The 12,481-nt window shown below is 36.9% G+C and overlaps 1 long non-coding RNA gene across 1 annotated transcript; it reads left to right on the forward strand.

The window, feature by feature from the left end:
• The first annotated feature begins 12,032 nt into the window (after positions 1 to 12,032).
• LOC133997274 (uncharacterized) lies at positions 12,033 to 12,481 on the forward strand. The gene is made up of 3 exons (XR_009927275.1): positions 12,033 to 12,133; positions 12,219 to 12,250; positions 12,336 to 12,481. It is a non-coding gene; the product is annotated as an uncharacterized LOC133997274 (long non-coding RNA).

Consider the following 12,481-nt stretch of genomic DNA (forward strand, 5'->3'; position numbering starts at 1 on the left):
ATCAGATATGTTTTAACAGATTCCTTATGTATGTCTCCACCCTGCTGTTAAACCACAGTTATGCATACCTGAGAAGTGATGCAGTCTGATTTATATACATTGTTATCTGTTGGAAAGTCCTTATCAGAAGTGACTGCTAAGCAACATTTTGATAAGATACAAATAGATAAACAGTTTTTAAAAGTTCTGTTAAATATAAATGTTATTTTTCTATGAGTCTGAATATACCAGAACAGACTCGACCTACTCGAATAACTTATTAAAGAATGTGTTTGTTAAGTAATATTTTAATGTGAACCAGTAACATTTAACTGCATGATCATTTTTTGTAGATAAAATGATAAAAGTTAGAGCACATGTAGAGCTTCAGTATATATTCCACACACAGACATGTATGAGATGTATAGTTGATTGATTGATTGATTGATTGATTGATTGATTGAGATTTTTATTATCATGCAGATGAATATGCCCGGCCCACATGGTCGAACAAGACATCACAAATTCATTCATGCCAGGGTTCAAGTAGAGTGTACGTCTTTTCAAATAACAACAACAAAGAGCAACAAATACATGCATAAATATAATATAAATATATAATATAAATATACAACAGTACACGCAAGATTACTGAATAGAAAAATCAAGTAAAGACATTAAACATAGTGCATATATTAATTGTTTTAGCTGCTTTTTTGTTTTGTATACAGGGGTAATTTTAAAGTTGCAATGTTGCTCCATTTCTGTCTCGAGCACCAACACTGTAAAAAAAAAAGAAAAAAGAATTGTGTTGACTCAACTTAACTCAGTCAAGTCATCTTGTTGCTTTGACTGAGTTAAGTTGTGTCAACATAAGGAACTCCCCCATGGATGCCAATTTTGCCCAGTCTCTGTCTTATTGTTGAATCATGAACACTGACTTTAAGGCTGCGTTCAGACTGCAGGCAAATCTGATTCAAATCTGAATTCTTCTCAAATCAAATTTTTAGGCCTGACTGTCCACACTGTTTTTAGCAAGACTGGGCCACATTAATAACCAATCTGACAGGTTGCTGTGGCAACGTCGTCGGAGCGGAGGCGTCATCCAGCGTGTATTGTGTGATGTCATATAATTGCGACAGCGACAACAAACCCTCGAGCTTCACTTGAACGGAGCCATCTCCCCAAAGATTAAGAATTTGGTTCTTCTTCGAAAACATCAGTCCTCTGTCCAAGGACTGATGTTTTCGACGTCCTCCATTGCCTCCATTGATATCAGCTAGCAACAACAACTGGAATAAGCCTCCATTGATATCAGCTAGCAACAACAACTGGAATAAGCCTCCATTGATATCAGCTAGCAACAACAACTGGAATAAGCCTCGATTGATATCAGCTAGCAACAGCAACTGGAATAAGCCTCCATTGATATCAGCTAGCAACAACAACTGGAATAAGCCTCCATTGATATCAGCTAGCAACAACAACTTGAATAAGCCTCCATTGATATCAGCTAGCAACAACAACTGGAATAAGCGGGTCTGGTGTCGCATAGAGTGACGTAGCGTAGAGACGTAGAGAGACGTCACGGACAGTCAAATCCGATATGAGTGTTTGGAGCTGTTCAGACTCAGACACATCTGTCCAAATGAGATTTGAAACTACCTCCCAAAGGTGGTTTCCATCTGGTTTGCAAAAATCGGATTTCATGTGATTTATGACTGTTCAGACTTCATAAGACCCATCTGGTTCCAATCTAGATTGGCTGAAAGTCGGATTTTGGATTGCAGTGTGAACGCAGCCTAACTGAGGCAAGTGAGGCCTGCAGGTCTTGGAGTAATTTTGGTAGACCGGCCATTCCTGGGAAGGTTCACCATTGTTCCAAGCTTTCTCCATTTGTGGATAATGGCTCTCACCGTGGTTCGCTTCAGTCCCAAAGCCTTGGATATGGCTTTTTAACCCTTTCCAGACTGATAGAGGTCAATGACTTTGTTTCTCATCTGTTCTTGAATTTCTTTCTTTCTTTCTTTCTCTATGATGTGTTACTTTTTGAAATCTTTCAGCCTTCTTCACTTTGTCGGACAGGCTCTATTTAAGTGATTTCTTGATTCTACAGGTCCGATTCTAGGTTTGATTAGCTTTTTTCCCTTAATAAATGAAATCATCATTTAAAAACTGCATTTTTTATTTACTCAGGTTATCATTGTCTAATATTAAAATTTGTTTGATGATCTGAAATATTTAAGTGTGACAAATATGAACAAAAGAAAAGTAATCTGTAAGGGGGCAAATACTTTTTCACAGCACTGTACCACAGATGCTTGCTTATAAAATGGAAAAAAACTAGAAGAAAAGGGACGCTAATGTGCTCCACCTACAAAAAGTTACAAGTTTGGTAACTTACAATTGAGAAAGATTGGAGTAGACACTTTGTTCATTACGGGAAGTAGATAGTTTATTTCTTCATTTTGAGAGCTGAGAGTGTGAGAAAAGGACAGAGAGAAAGACAGAGAAGCACGATGGTTGAAATCAGATGGATCAAAATGTTTTTATTTCTGATTCTGGGGCTTCAGTTTACAGGTAAGATACAAAAATCTGCATCATGAACAATGGTACTGTATTTAATAACTGTTTTACTACATGGGGACAGTCAAATAAGCTGTTTGTTTGTAACATTCACACTCAGTCATATTCTTATTTCACTTCATTTATCACATTTCTCTCTCAAATTCTCAACAGCAGTAACTGGGAAAAGTCTCCTCGACATCACTGTCACAGATGGAGATGAAGTCACTTTGTCCTGTGAAAATGTGACGACTGGTCAGGATAAATGTGATAGTACTGACTGGCTCTTCAGTGGTTCAGGAAACACAGCAGTAGAGCTGATAAAACTTGGGCAGATTGGTGAAAATGCCAAAGCTAAATCAGACAGACTGAGTGTTACAGCGGACTGTTCTCTGGTTATAAAGAAGGTCACAGTTGAGGATGATGGTCTTTACAGCTGCATACAGTACGACAGATCAGGAAGACAACAGAGTCTGGACCTTGTTGTTCTGGCTGTTGTTAGCAGTGAGTATTTACATCATAATGTTTTCAGCTCAAACTGTCTTGTTAGAACAATATACTGAAACATTACAATAATTATGATTACAGTGATGAAGTCAATTTTACTTTTGTTGTCTTTCTCTCACAATATCTCCATCTTTACCAGTGACTGAACATAAGGACTCTGATAAGGTTAAATTAAGCTGCTTTGTGTCGATATATGATGAGTGCATATACACAGTGAAGTGGCTGTTTAACGGAGGAGACTGGGACATAAATACCACAGACGTAAAGACATCACAGTCTCCATGCTCAGTCACTATGTCCTTGTTGACTTCTCATTTTATTTACACATCAAATTATAAGCCTTTGCATTGTGAAGTCACAGATTGTAGCAATAGAGAAGTGCAGCTGTATAAGTTCAGCTCTCAGTTGTCAGGTGAGAAACCAAGTGAGAAGATAATGAGCTGTTTAAAATCACTTTATTCTGATATGACAAATAAGTAGTTGAAGTATTTTGAGGTTTAATTTGGTAAAATTCATCTTTGTTTAGTCACTGTGCAGTTTTTTTTATTCATTTCTTCTTTGTTCATTCCTCCAGGAAATGATGCAACAAAACCACCAATGACACAAACGACTGATGTGATGAAACCATCAACTTTAAACACAACAGAACAAACAGGTAAGAAGCAGGTTCAAACACTTTACAGATTGTCCATAACAGAAATATAACAGACAGAAAAACTTTGTTTTATTTGTTAGTATGTGTAAATGTTTAAAGTGGCTTTATTTATTTGTATCTATTAACACTGGTTCATTAACTCATCAACAGGAGTTGTGAATTTAAATTATACACCTGTATAAGTAGATTTGTTCAAATATAATTCAAGTGACAGACACATGAACCTTCTTCTTAAATATGACAACCTGCCAAAATATTTCACATGTACAAACTTCCTTTACTTTCATGTTGTTTCTGTGATTAATACTCTACAGCTTGTGCAGATTGTTCTGCTCTGATCTACATAATGTTGGTGATGCGTGTGGTTGAATTCGTCCTCATCACAGTTGTTACTGTTCTCATCACTGTTGTTACTGTTCGTCACTTCAGAGCTCGAGGTGAGAAAATGTTCACCAACCTTTGTTCAGTCTGATTAACACAAACTGTAAGTTTAGAGCTGAAATGTTCCTCTGATTTGTTTAGCAGGGAACCAGAGACCACCTGATGACCACACTGTGAGTTGATGTATAAAATCAACTAATAACGTCCATGTTACTGTAATGCAGGACTGTGAATGTCTCACTGTTTGTGTTTGTGCAGGTTTCTTACTCAGTAAGAAGCAGAACAGCGAGGCGTTCAGGTCCAGCAGCCAGTCAGGTAAATATGTGATGGTGCGTTCAGGGTCTGCTGACTCCACTGTGACCTGTGTTCAGTTTTAAAACTTCAACAGTCAGCTGGGAGGAAAATCTGGGAGTTTGAGGCTCTTTCAAATTCATTTATTTGTATATGTGAGATTATTTCTGATTGTGCTGAATGTGGAGCAGCAGAAACCTAAAGGTCATAGAAGTTGGGTTGTGATTTGTTAGTTTTCAGCATGAGTGTGTCAGACTTTGTGTTTCTTTGTGTTGTTTTTCACAGGAGATGAATGATGAAGATGATGAATATGATGATTGTGCGGTGAACTCTGTAAACTGATCAACCACTTCCACACCAACATCAGCTCACCAGAGAAACGACTCCCTGACTGTAATATCATTAATATCCTCTCAGTTTTACATGAGTAGTTGAATTATTTACATAAAGAAAGAATCATAACATCACTTTGAGATTTTGACCGTTTTTATGATGATTTTCAGGATTTATTGTTGTAATAGCTTCATTTGTCCAGCAGGGGGTGTAGTGAGTTAACTAGTAGCACTGTGTTCAAAGGAGGCTGTCTGGAGTGTAAATAAGAAATGTTTTGTGTCCTGAGACACTTTTTAGTTTGACAAGAATATAAACATCTGGATTTTATCTCTAGTTATGTAAGAAGCATAGTGTGAGTTTTATTAAATGTCTTTTGCTGCATTATGCCGCTATCTTTTCTTATGTTTTCATTCATTTAACTTCCTTGAATCTGCTTCAAGTGGAAGAATTTAGACCTTAATTTTGAATTTAAGACTTTCTTGGCTGTATTTAAAGTTGCAGCAGCTGAAGCTCAGTTTCATGTTTAAGTTTAGAGAAGAAATAATTTTAACTTTCATTCATCATTGTTGTTAATATGTTTATCAGGAGTCCAACATGTGTTTGGTTTGAATGAGTCTTCCTGCAGTCAGTAACAGTCTTCTCTATATTATATCTCTTTTCAACTTAATATACAAATAAAGTAATGTTTACCATTTAATTTTACTGTGTTTTGTACTTATTTCATGTACTAACAGTGTTGTGCTGCTGTTGTTTCCAGGTTCTCACCAAAAGACTTCACACGTCTCTCATTTCTCAGAAAAAATGAACTGCAAAGATAAAATGAGGAACTAAAAGGTGCCAAACCACTAAAACATCATGTCATCTGTTCCTTCCAGCAGCTACAGCTTCACCATGTTGCATCTAGACTCAAAGTTTGACTCTTCATCAGTCTGTTCATGTGTGCTGTCAAACATCACCATGAATCCCGTCTGTTTTCTAATAAACAGTATATACAGAAAAGAAGAGTTGCATTGCTGCAAACATTTATCTTAAATAACAATCTTCACACGTTCATTTTCTTCAGTTCTCGTCTTTTTCCTTTCATGAGGTCAAACACGTCATTGACAGAAATGCATCATGGCATCATGTCTGTAGCTTCTGTTATTGCTGATAAAAAAAGACTGTTTGGATGAAATTGGGATGAACTCTGTCAACTTACAGTGAATTCAACACCTGATAGAAGACAGAATAAAACAGACTGAATGTCTCTACAACACAAACTACTGTACAGACTCTGTAAGTTGAGAGCATCGATCTTCACACGTTCAACTTCCTCTTTTTATTATTAGAAAGTCAAACACGTCATTGCCACAAACACACCTGGTAACACAGTGTGCACTTGTTGAATCTTAATATAGTTTAATATGGCTGCTCTGAATGCAGAAACATATTTCTTTACTTTGTGATCCATGATTACATCCCAGTTTCACAGGATGTTTGCCAGATGTTGCAGTTATGTGATATGTGTCTTGACCAATATTGGGATGCTACAGAAAATGGGTTTCTTTAGAAGGAAATCAATAAATGTAAATACATGTCTGTGCACAAGATGTGAGAAAACAGGAAGTAATTTGAAATGCAGCAGTGGAGAGGAAGTGTGTTGTGATTGGATGGACACATACAGCCTTAACTTCTACACTATCTAATCCTTCTTGTATTTACTCTTGGCTGATTATAATATAAGATCTTATATAGATATAGGAGATTGTATAAGATACTGCAGATGTGAGTGATAGCTTTCATGTAAATTACAAAAACGTTAAATTTAAAGTGAATATGCTCCGACTAAAAAGTTGTTAATTTACAAGTGAGAAAAAAAGACTGATGCCACAAAGAGGAGGAGACACTTTGCTCATTAAAGGAAGTAGATAGTCTATTTCTGCATTTTGAGAGTTTAGAGCGTGAGAAGAAGACGGAGAGAAAGACAGAGAAGCACGATGGTTGAACTCAGATGGATTAAAATGTTTTTATTTCTGATTCTGGGGCTTCAGTTTACAGGTAAGATACAAAAATCCTCTTCACTAACCTTCATATTACTGAGAAAGTCAAATAAGATACTTATTTATAACATTCACACTCAGTCATATTCTTATTTCAGTTCATTTATCACATTTCTCTCTCAAATTCTCAACAGCAGTAACTGGGAAAAGTCTCCTCGACATCACTGTCAGAGATGGAGATGAAGTCACTTTGTCCTGTGAAAATGTGATGACTGATCAGGATAAATGTGATAGTACTGACTGGATTTTCAGTGGTTCAGGAAACACAGCATTAGTAGAGCTGATTAAACGTGGGCAGATTGGTGAAAATGCCAAAGCTAAATCAGACAGACTGAGTGTTGCAGCAGACTGTTCTCTGGTTATAAAGAAGATCACAGTTGAGGATGCTGGTTGGTACGCCTGCACACAGTACGACAGATCAGGACGACAACAGAGTCTGGACGTTTTTTATCTCTATGTTGTTAGCAGTGAGTATTTCCATCATAATGTTTTCAGCTCAAACTGTCTTGTTAGAACAATATACTGAAACATTACAATAATTATGATTACAGTGATGAAGTAAATGTTACTCTTGTTGTCTTTCTCTCACAATATCTCCATCTTCACCAGTGACTGAATATAAGGACTGTGATAAGGTTAAGTTAAGCTGCTCTATGTCTATATATGATGAGTGCATATACACAGTGAAGTGGCTGTTTAACGGAGGAGACTGGGACATAAATACCAGAGATGTAAAGACATCACAGTCTCCATGCTCAGTCACTATGTCCTTGTTGACTTCTCATTTTATTTACACATCAAATTATAAGCCTTTGCATTGTGAAGTCACAGATTGTAGCAATAGAGAAGTGCAGCTGTATAAGTTCAGCTCTCAGTTGTCAGGTGAGAAACCAAGTGAGAAGATAATGAGCTGTTTAAAATCACTTTATTCTGATATGACAAATAAGTAGTTGAAGTATTTTGAGGTTTAATTTGGTAAAATTCATCTTTGTTTAGTCACTGTGCAGTTTTTTTTATTCATTTCTTCTTTGTTCATTCCTCCAGGAAATGATGCAACAAAACCACCAATGACACAAACGACTGATGTGATGAAACCATCAACTTTAAACACAACAGAACAAACAGGTAAGAAGCAGGTTCAAACACTTTACAGATTGTCCATAACAGAAATATAACAGAAAGAAAAACTTTGTTTCATTTGTTAGTATGTGTAAATGTTTAAAGTGGCTTTATTTATTTGTATCTTTACAAATAAGTAGATTTGTTCAAATATACACTGAACAAAAATATAAACGCAACACTTTTGTTTCTGCTCCCATTTTTCATGAGCTGAACTCAAAGATCTAAAACATTGTCTATATACACAAAAGACCTATGTCTCTCAAATATTGTTCACAAATCTGTCTAAATGTGTGTTAGTGAGCATTTCTCCTTTTCTGAGATAATCCATCCCACCTCACAGGTGTGGCATATCAAGATGCTGATTAGACAGCATGAATATTGCACAGGTGAGCCTTAGGCTGGCCACAATAAAAGGCCACTCTGAAATGTGCAGTTTGGCTTTATTCAGAGGGTCTGGGGGGGTCAGAAAACCAGTCAGTATCTGGTGTGACCACCATTTGCCTAACCCTAACACATCTACTTCGCAACAACCTGATCAACTCTATGCAAAGGAGATGCGTTGCACTGCGTGAGGCAAAGAAGTGCTCCCTAACCCCTGGGATGAACTCTGTCAACTTACACTGAATTCAACACCTGACAGAAAACAGAATAAAACAGACGCAGTCTCTACAACACAACAGAGACACAACATATTAATATATTGACTGGGAAACTGGGTGGGACTTTCTGGTACAGTACTAAACTGGTTTGAATTGTACTTAAAGGACAGGGACCGCTTTGTGTCTTTAGGTAATTACACATCTGAGTGAACAAAAATGACATCTGTAGTTCCCAAGGCTCCAAATCTGGGCTTCTTCTGTTCAATATCTACATGCTACCACTAGCGTTATGGAAAACTACAAAATTGCTTTATTTCGCAGCAGCTTTTCAAAAAAATTGCAATGCCATTTGCTGTGTTTTTAGGCATTTGTTGCAAAAGATAGTTGCAATTTTCCCTCTTTATAATTATAATAGCACAATACCACAATTCAACCACTAGATGGAGACAAAGACTGTGTGTTCACATTGTAGACGAGGATGCAGGGAAGCTAGATTTCATTCCCCATGCTATGTAAATAAATGCAAAATAGCTTGAATTGACTCAAAATTATACAGAGTCATTGGAATAGCTTTCTCTGGTAGTAATATGCGACCAGACACCACAAAAATAGCAAAGGTAAGACATAATTTGTAGCTGTAAATTTGCAACGGGATTTGATTTTTCTTTCAGGGTTTATTCAGTCAGTTTTGGTAAGACAGTGATGGGAGGTACACTGCTAGAATCACTGAAATCTCAGGATTTATTTGATGTGTCGTTTGTGTGGATATCATGAAATTACAGATACAAGGACCACTGTGACTGCAGGCATGCACCGTGCTTAGACGGAGGACACTTGTTGCTACTCGCAGTCAGTTGCTCGGTGTTTCACTTGCACTTTGTTTAGCTTTAAATGGTTGTGCTAGCAGTTAACTTATGTCGGCGGACCTCTCGTGATTAAAAGTTGCACACATAGAGATCAGATTATCATGCAAACAGCTAACCTGTCCCTATGTGATAAACTATATCAACATTATTACTAACAATGCATAGTAAGGAAGTGAGTTCATGGCACAACCTCTTGCAGGAAATGACGATGATTGGTCAAATTATTTATTTATGTTAATAGTTGTGATCTGAACATTTGTGAAATCATGGAGTGTCTGATAATTATGCAGAGAACACACAGATTTATATAACTATATTTCCAAGGGACTTCAGTCCAATACAGGCACTGAGTGAATGCATTGAACACATCAATGATTGGGTGTGCCAGAATCTTCTCCAGTTAAACACATTTAAAACCTAAGTAATTGTTTTTGGATCCAGAGAAGAACAATTAAAAGTCAGTGCTCAGCTTCACTCTGTAATGTTAAAAACCACAAAGCAATCCAGAAATCTTGGTGTAGTCCTGGACTCAGACCTGATTTTCAAAAGCCATATCCCAGACCTCTCAGGTGCTTTTGGACATGTCTGCTTTCTTTTCCCCTGAGTCAAAACTAAATCCACATACAGCACACACACAACATCCTTTAAACTACTTTATGCTCATTACATGTTGCTGTTATGTGATATGTGTCTTAACCAATATTGGGACACCACAGACAATGTCAAAGAGAAATTTTAGTTGTCTTTAAATGTAAATACATGTCCTGTGGCCAGGACGTTAGAAACCAATATTTTCATATTTAAAAGGCATTAAATGAATTATTTTGAAATGCAGCAGTGGAAAGGAAGTGTGTTGTGGTCTTAATGGTAAGTCACTGGAGACATTCAACCTGAACTCCTCTATTATCTAATCCTATATGTATAAAGATATAAGGTTATGTAATATACCACAGATGCTTGCTTGTAATATGGGGGAAAAAAACATTGAATATATAGAAAAGGGACGCTAATGTGCTCCACCTACAAAAAGTTACAAGTTTGGTAACTTACAATTGAGAAAGATTGGAGTAGACACTTTGTTCATTACGGGAAGTAGATAGTTTATTTCTTCATTTTGAGAGCTGAGAGTGAGAGAAGGAGACACAGAGAAAGACAGAGAAGCGCGATGGTTGAAATCAGATGGATTAAAATGTTTTTATTTCTGATTCTGGGGCTTCAGTTTACAGGTAAGATACAAAAATCTGCATCATGACCAATGGTACTGTATTTAATAACTGTTTTACTACATGGGGACAGTCAAATAAGCTGTTTGTTTGTAACATTGACACTCAGTTATATTCTTACTTCATTTATCACATTTCTCAACAGCAGTAACTGGACAAAGTCTCCTCGACATCACTGTCACAGATGGAGATGAAGTCACTTTGTCCTGTGAAAATGTGACGACTGGTCAGGATAAATGTGATAGTACTGACTGGCTCTTCAGTGGTTCAGGAAACACAGCATTAGTAGAGCTGATAAAACTTGGGCAGATTGGTGAAAATGCCAAAGCTAAATCAGACAGACTGAGTGTTACAGCGGACTGTTCTCTGGTTATAAAGAAGGTCACAGTTGAGGATGATGGTCTTTACAGCTGCATACAGTTCGACAGATCAGGAAGACAACAGAGTCTGGACCTTGTTGTTCTGGCTGTTGTTAGCAGTGAGTATTTCCATCATAATGTTTTCAGCTCAAACTGTCTTGTTAGAACAATATACTGAAACATTACAATAATTATGATTACAGTGATGAAGTCAATTTTACTTTTGTTGTCTTTCTCTCACAATATCTCCATCTTTACCAGTGACTGAACATAAGGACTCTGATAAGGTTAAATTAAGCTGCTTTGTGTCGATATATGATGAGTGCATATACACAGTGAAGTGGCTGTTTAACGGAGGAGACTGGGACATAAATACCACAGACGTAAAGACATCACAGTCTCCATGCTCAGTCACTATGTCCTTGTTGACTTCTCATTTTATTTACACATCAAATTATAAGCCTTTGCATTGTGAAGTCACAGATTGTAGCAATATAGAAGTGCAGCTGTATAAGTTCAGTCCTCAGTTGTCAGGTGAGAAACCAGGTGAGAAGATAATGAGCTGTTTAAAATCACTTTATTCTGATATGACAAATAAGTAGTTGAAGTATTTTGAGGTTTAATTTGGTAAAATTCATCCTTGTTTAGTCACTGTGCAGTTTTTTTTATTCATTTCTTTTTTGTTCATTCTTCCAGGAAATGATGCAACAAAACCACCAATGACACAAACGACTGATGTGATGAAACCATCAACTTTAAACATAACAGAACAAACAGGTAAGAAGCAGGTTCAAATCCTTTACAGATTGTCCATAACAGAAATATAACAGACAGAAAATCTTTGTTTTATTTGTTAGTATGTGTAAATGTTTAAAGTGGCTTTATTTATTTGTATCTATTAACACTGGTTCATTAACTCATCAACAGGAGTTGTGAATGTAAATTATACACCTGTATAAGTAGATTTGTTCAAATATAATTCAAGTGACAGACACATGAACCTTCTTCTTAAATATGACAACCTGCCAAAATATTTCACATGTACAAACTTCCTTTACTTTCATGTTGTTTCTGTGATTAATACTCTACAGCTTGTGCAGATTGTTCTGCTCTGATCTACATAATGTTGGTGATGCGTGTGGTTGAATTCGTCCTCATCACTGTTGTTACTGTTCTCATCACTGTTGTTACTGTTCGTCACTTCAGAGCTCGAGGTGAGAAAATGTTCACCAACCTTTGTTCAGTCTGATTAACACAAACTGTAAGTTTAGAGCTGAAATGTTCCTCTGATTTGTTTAGCAGGGAACCAGAGACCACCTGATGACCACACTGTGAGTTGATGTATAAAATCAACTAATAACGTCCATGTTACTGTAATGCAGGACTGTGAATGTCTCACTGTTTTTGTTTGTGCAGGTTTCTTACTCAGTAAGAAGCAGAACAGCGAGGCGTTCAGGTCCAGCAGCCAGTCAGGTAAATATCTGATGGTGCGTTCAGGGTCTGCTGACTCCACTGTGACCTGTGTTCACTTTTAAAACTTCAACAGTCAGCTGGGAGGAAAA

Source organism: Scomber scombrus, chromosome 17 (genome assembly GCF_963691925.1).
Source record: "Scomber scombrus chromosome 17, fScoSco1.1, whole genome shotgun sequence".
Lineage (NCBI taxonomy): Eukaryota > Metazoa > Chordata > Actinopteri > Scombriformes > Scombridae > Scomber > Scomber scombrus.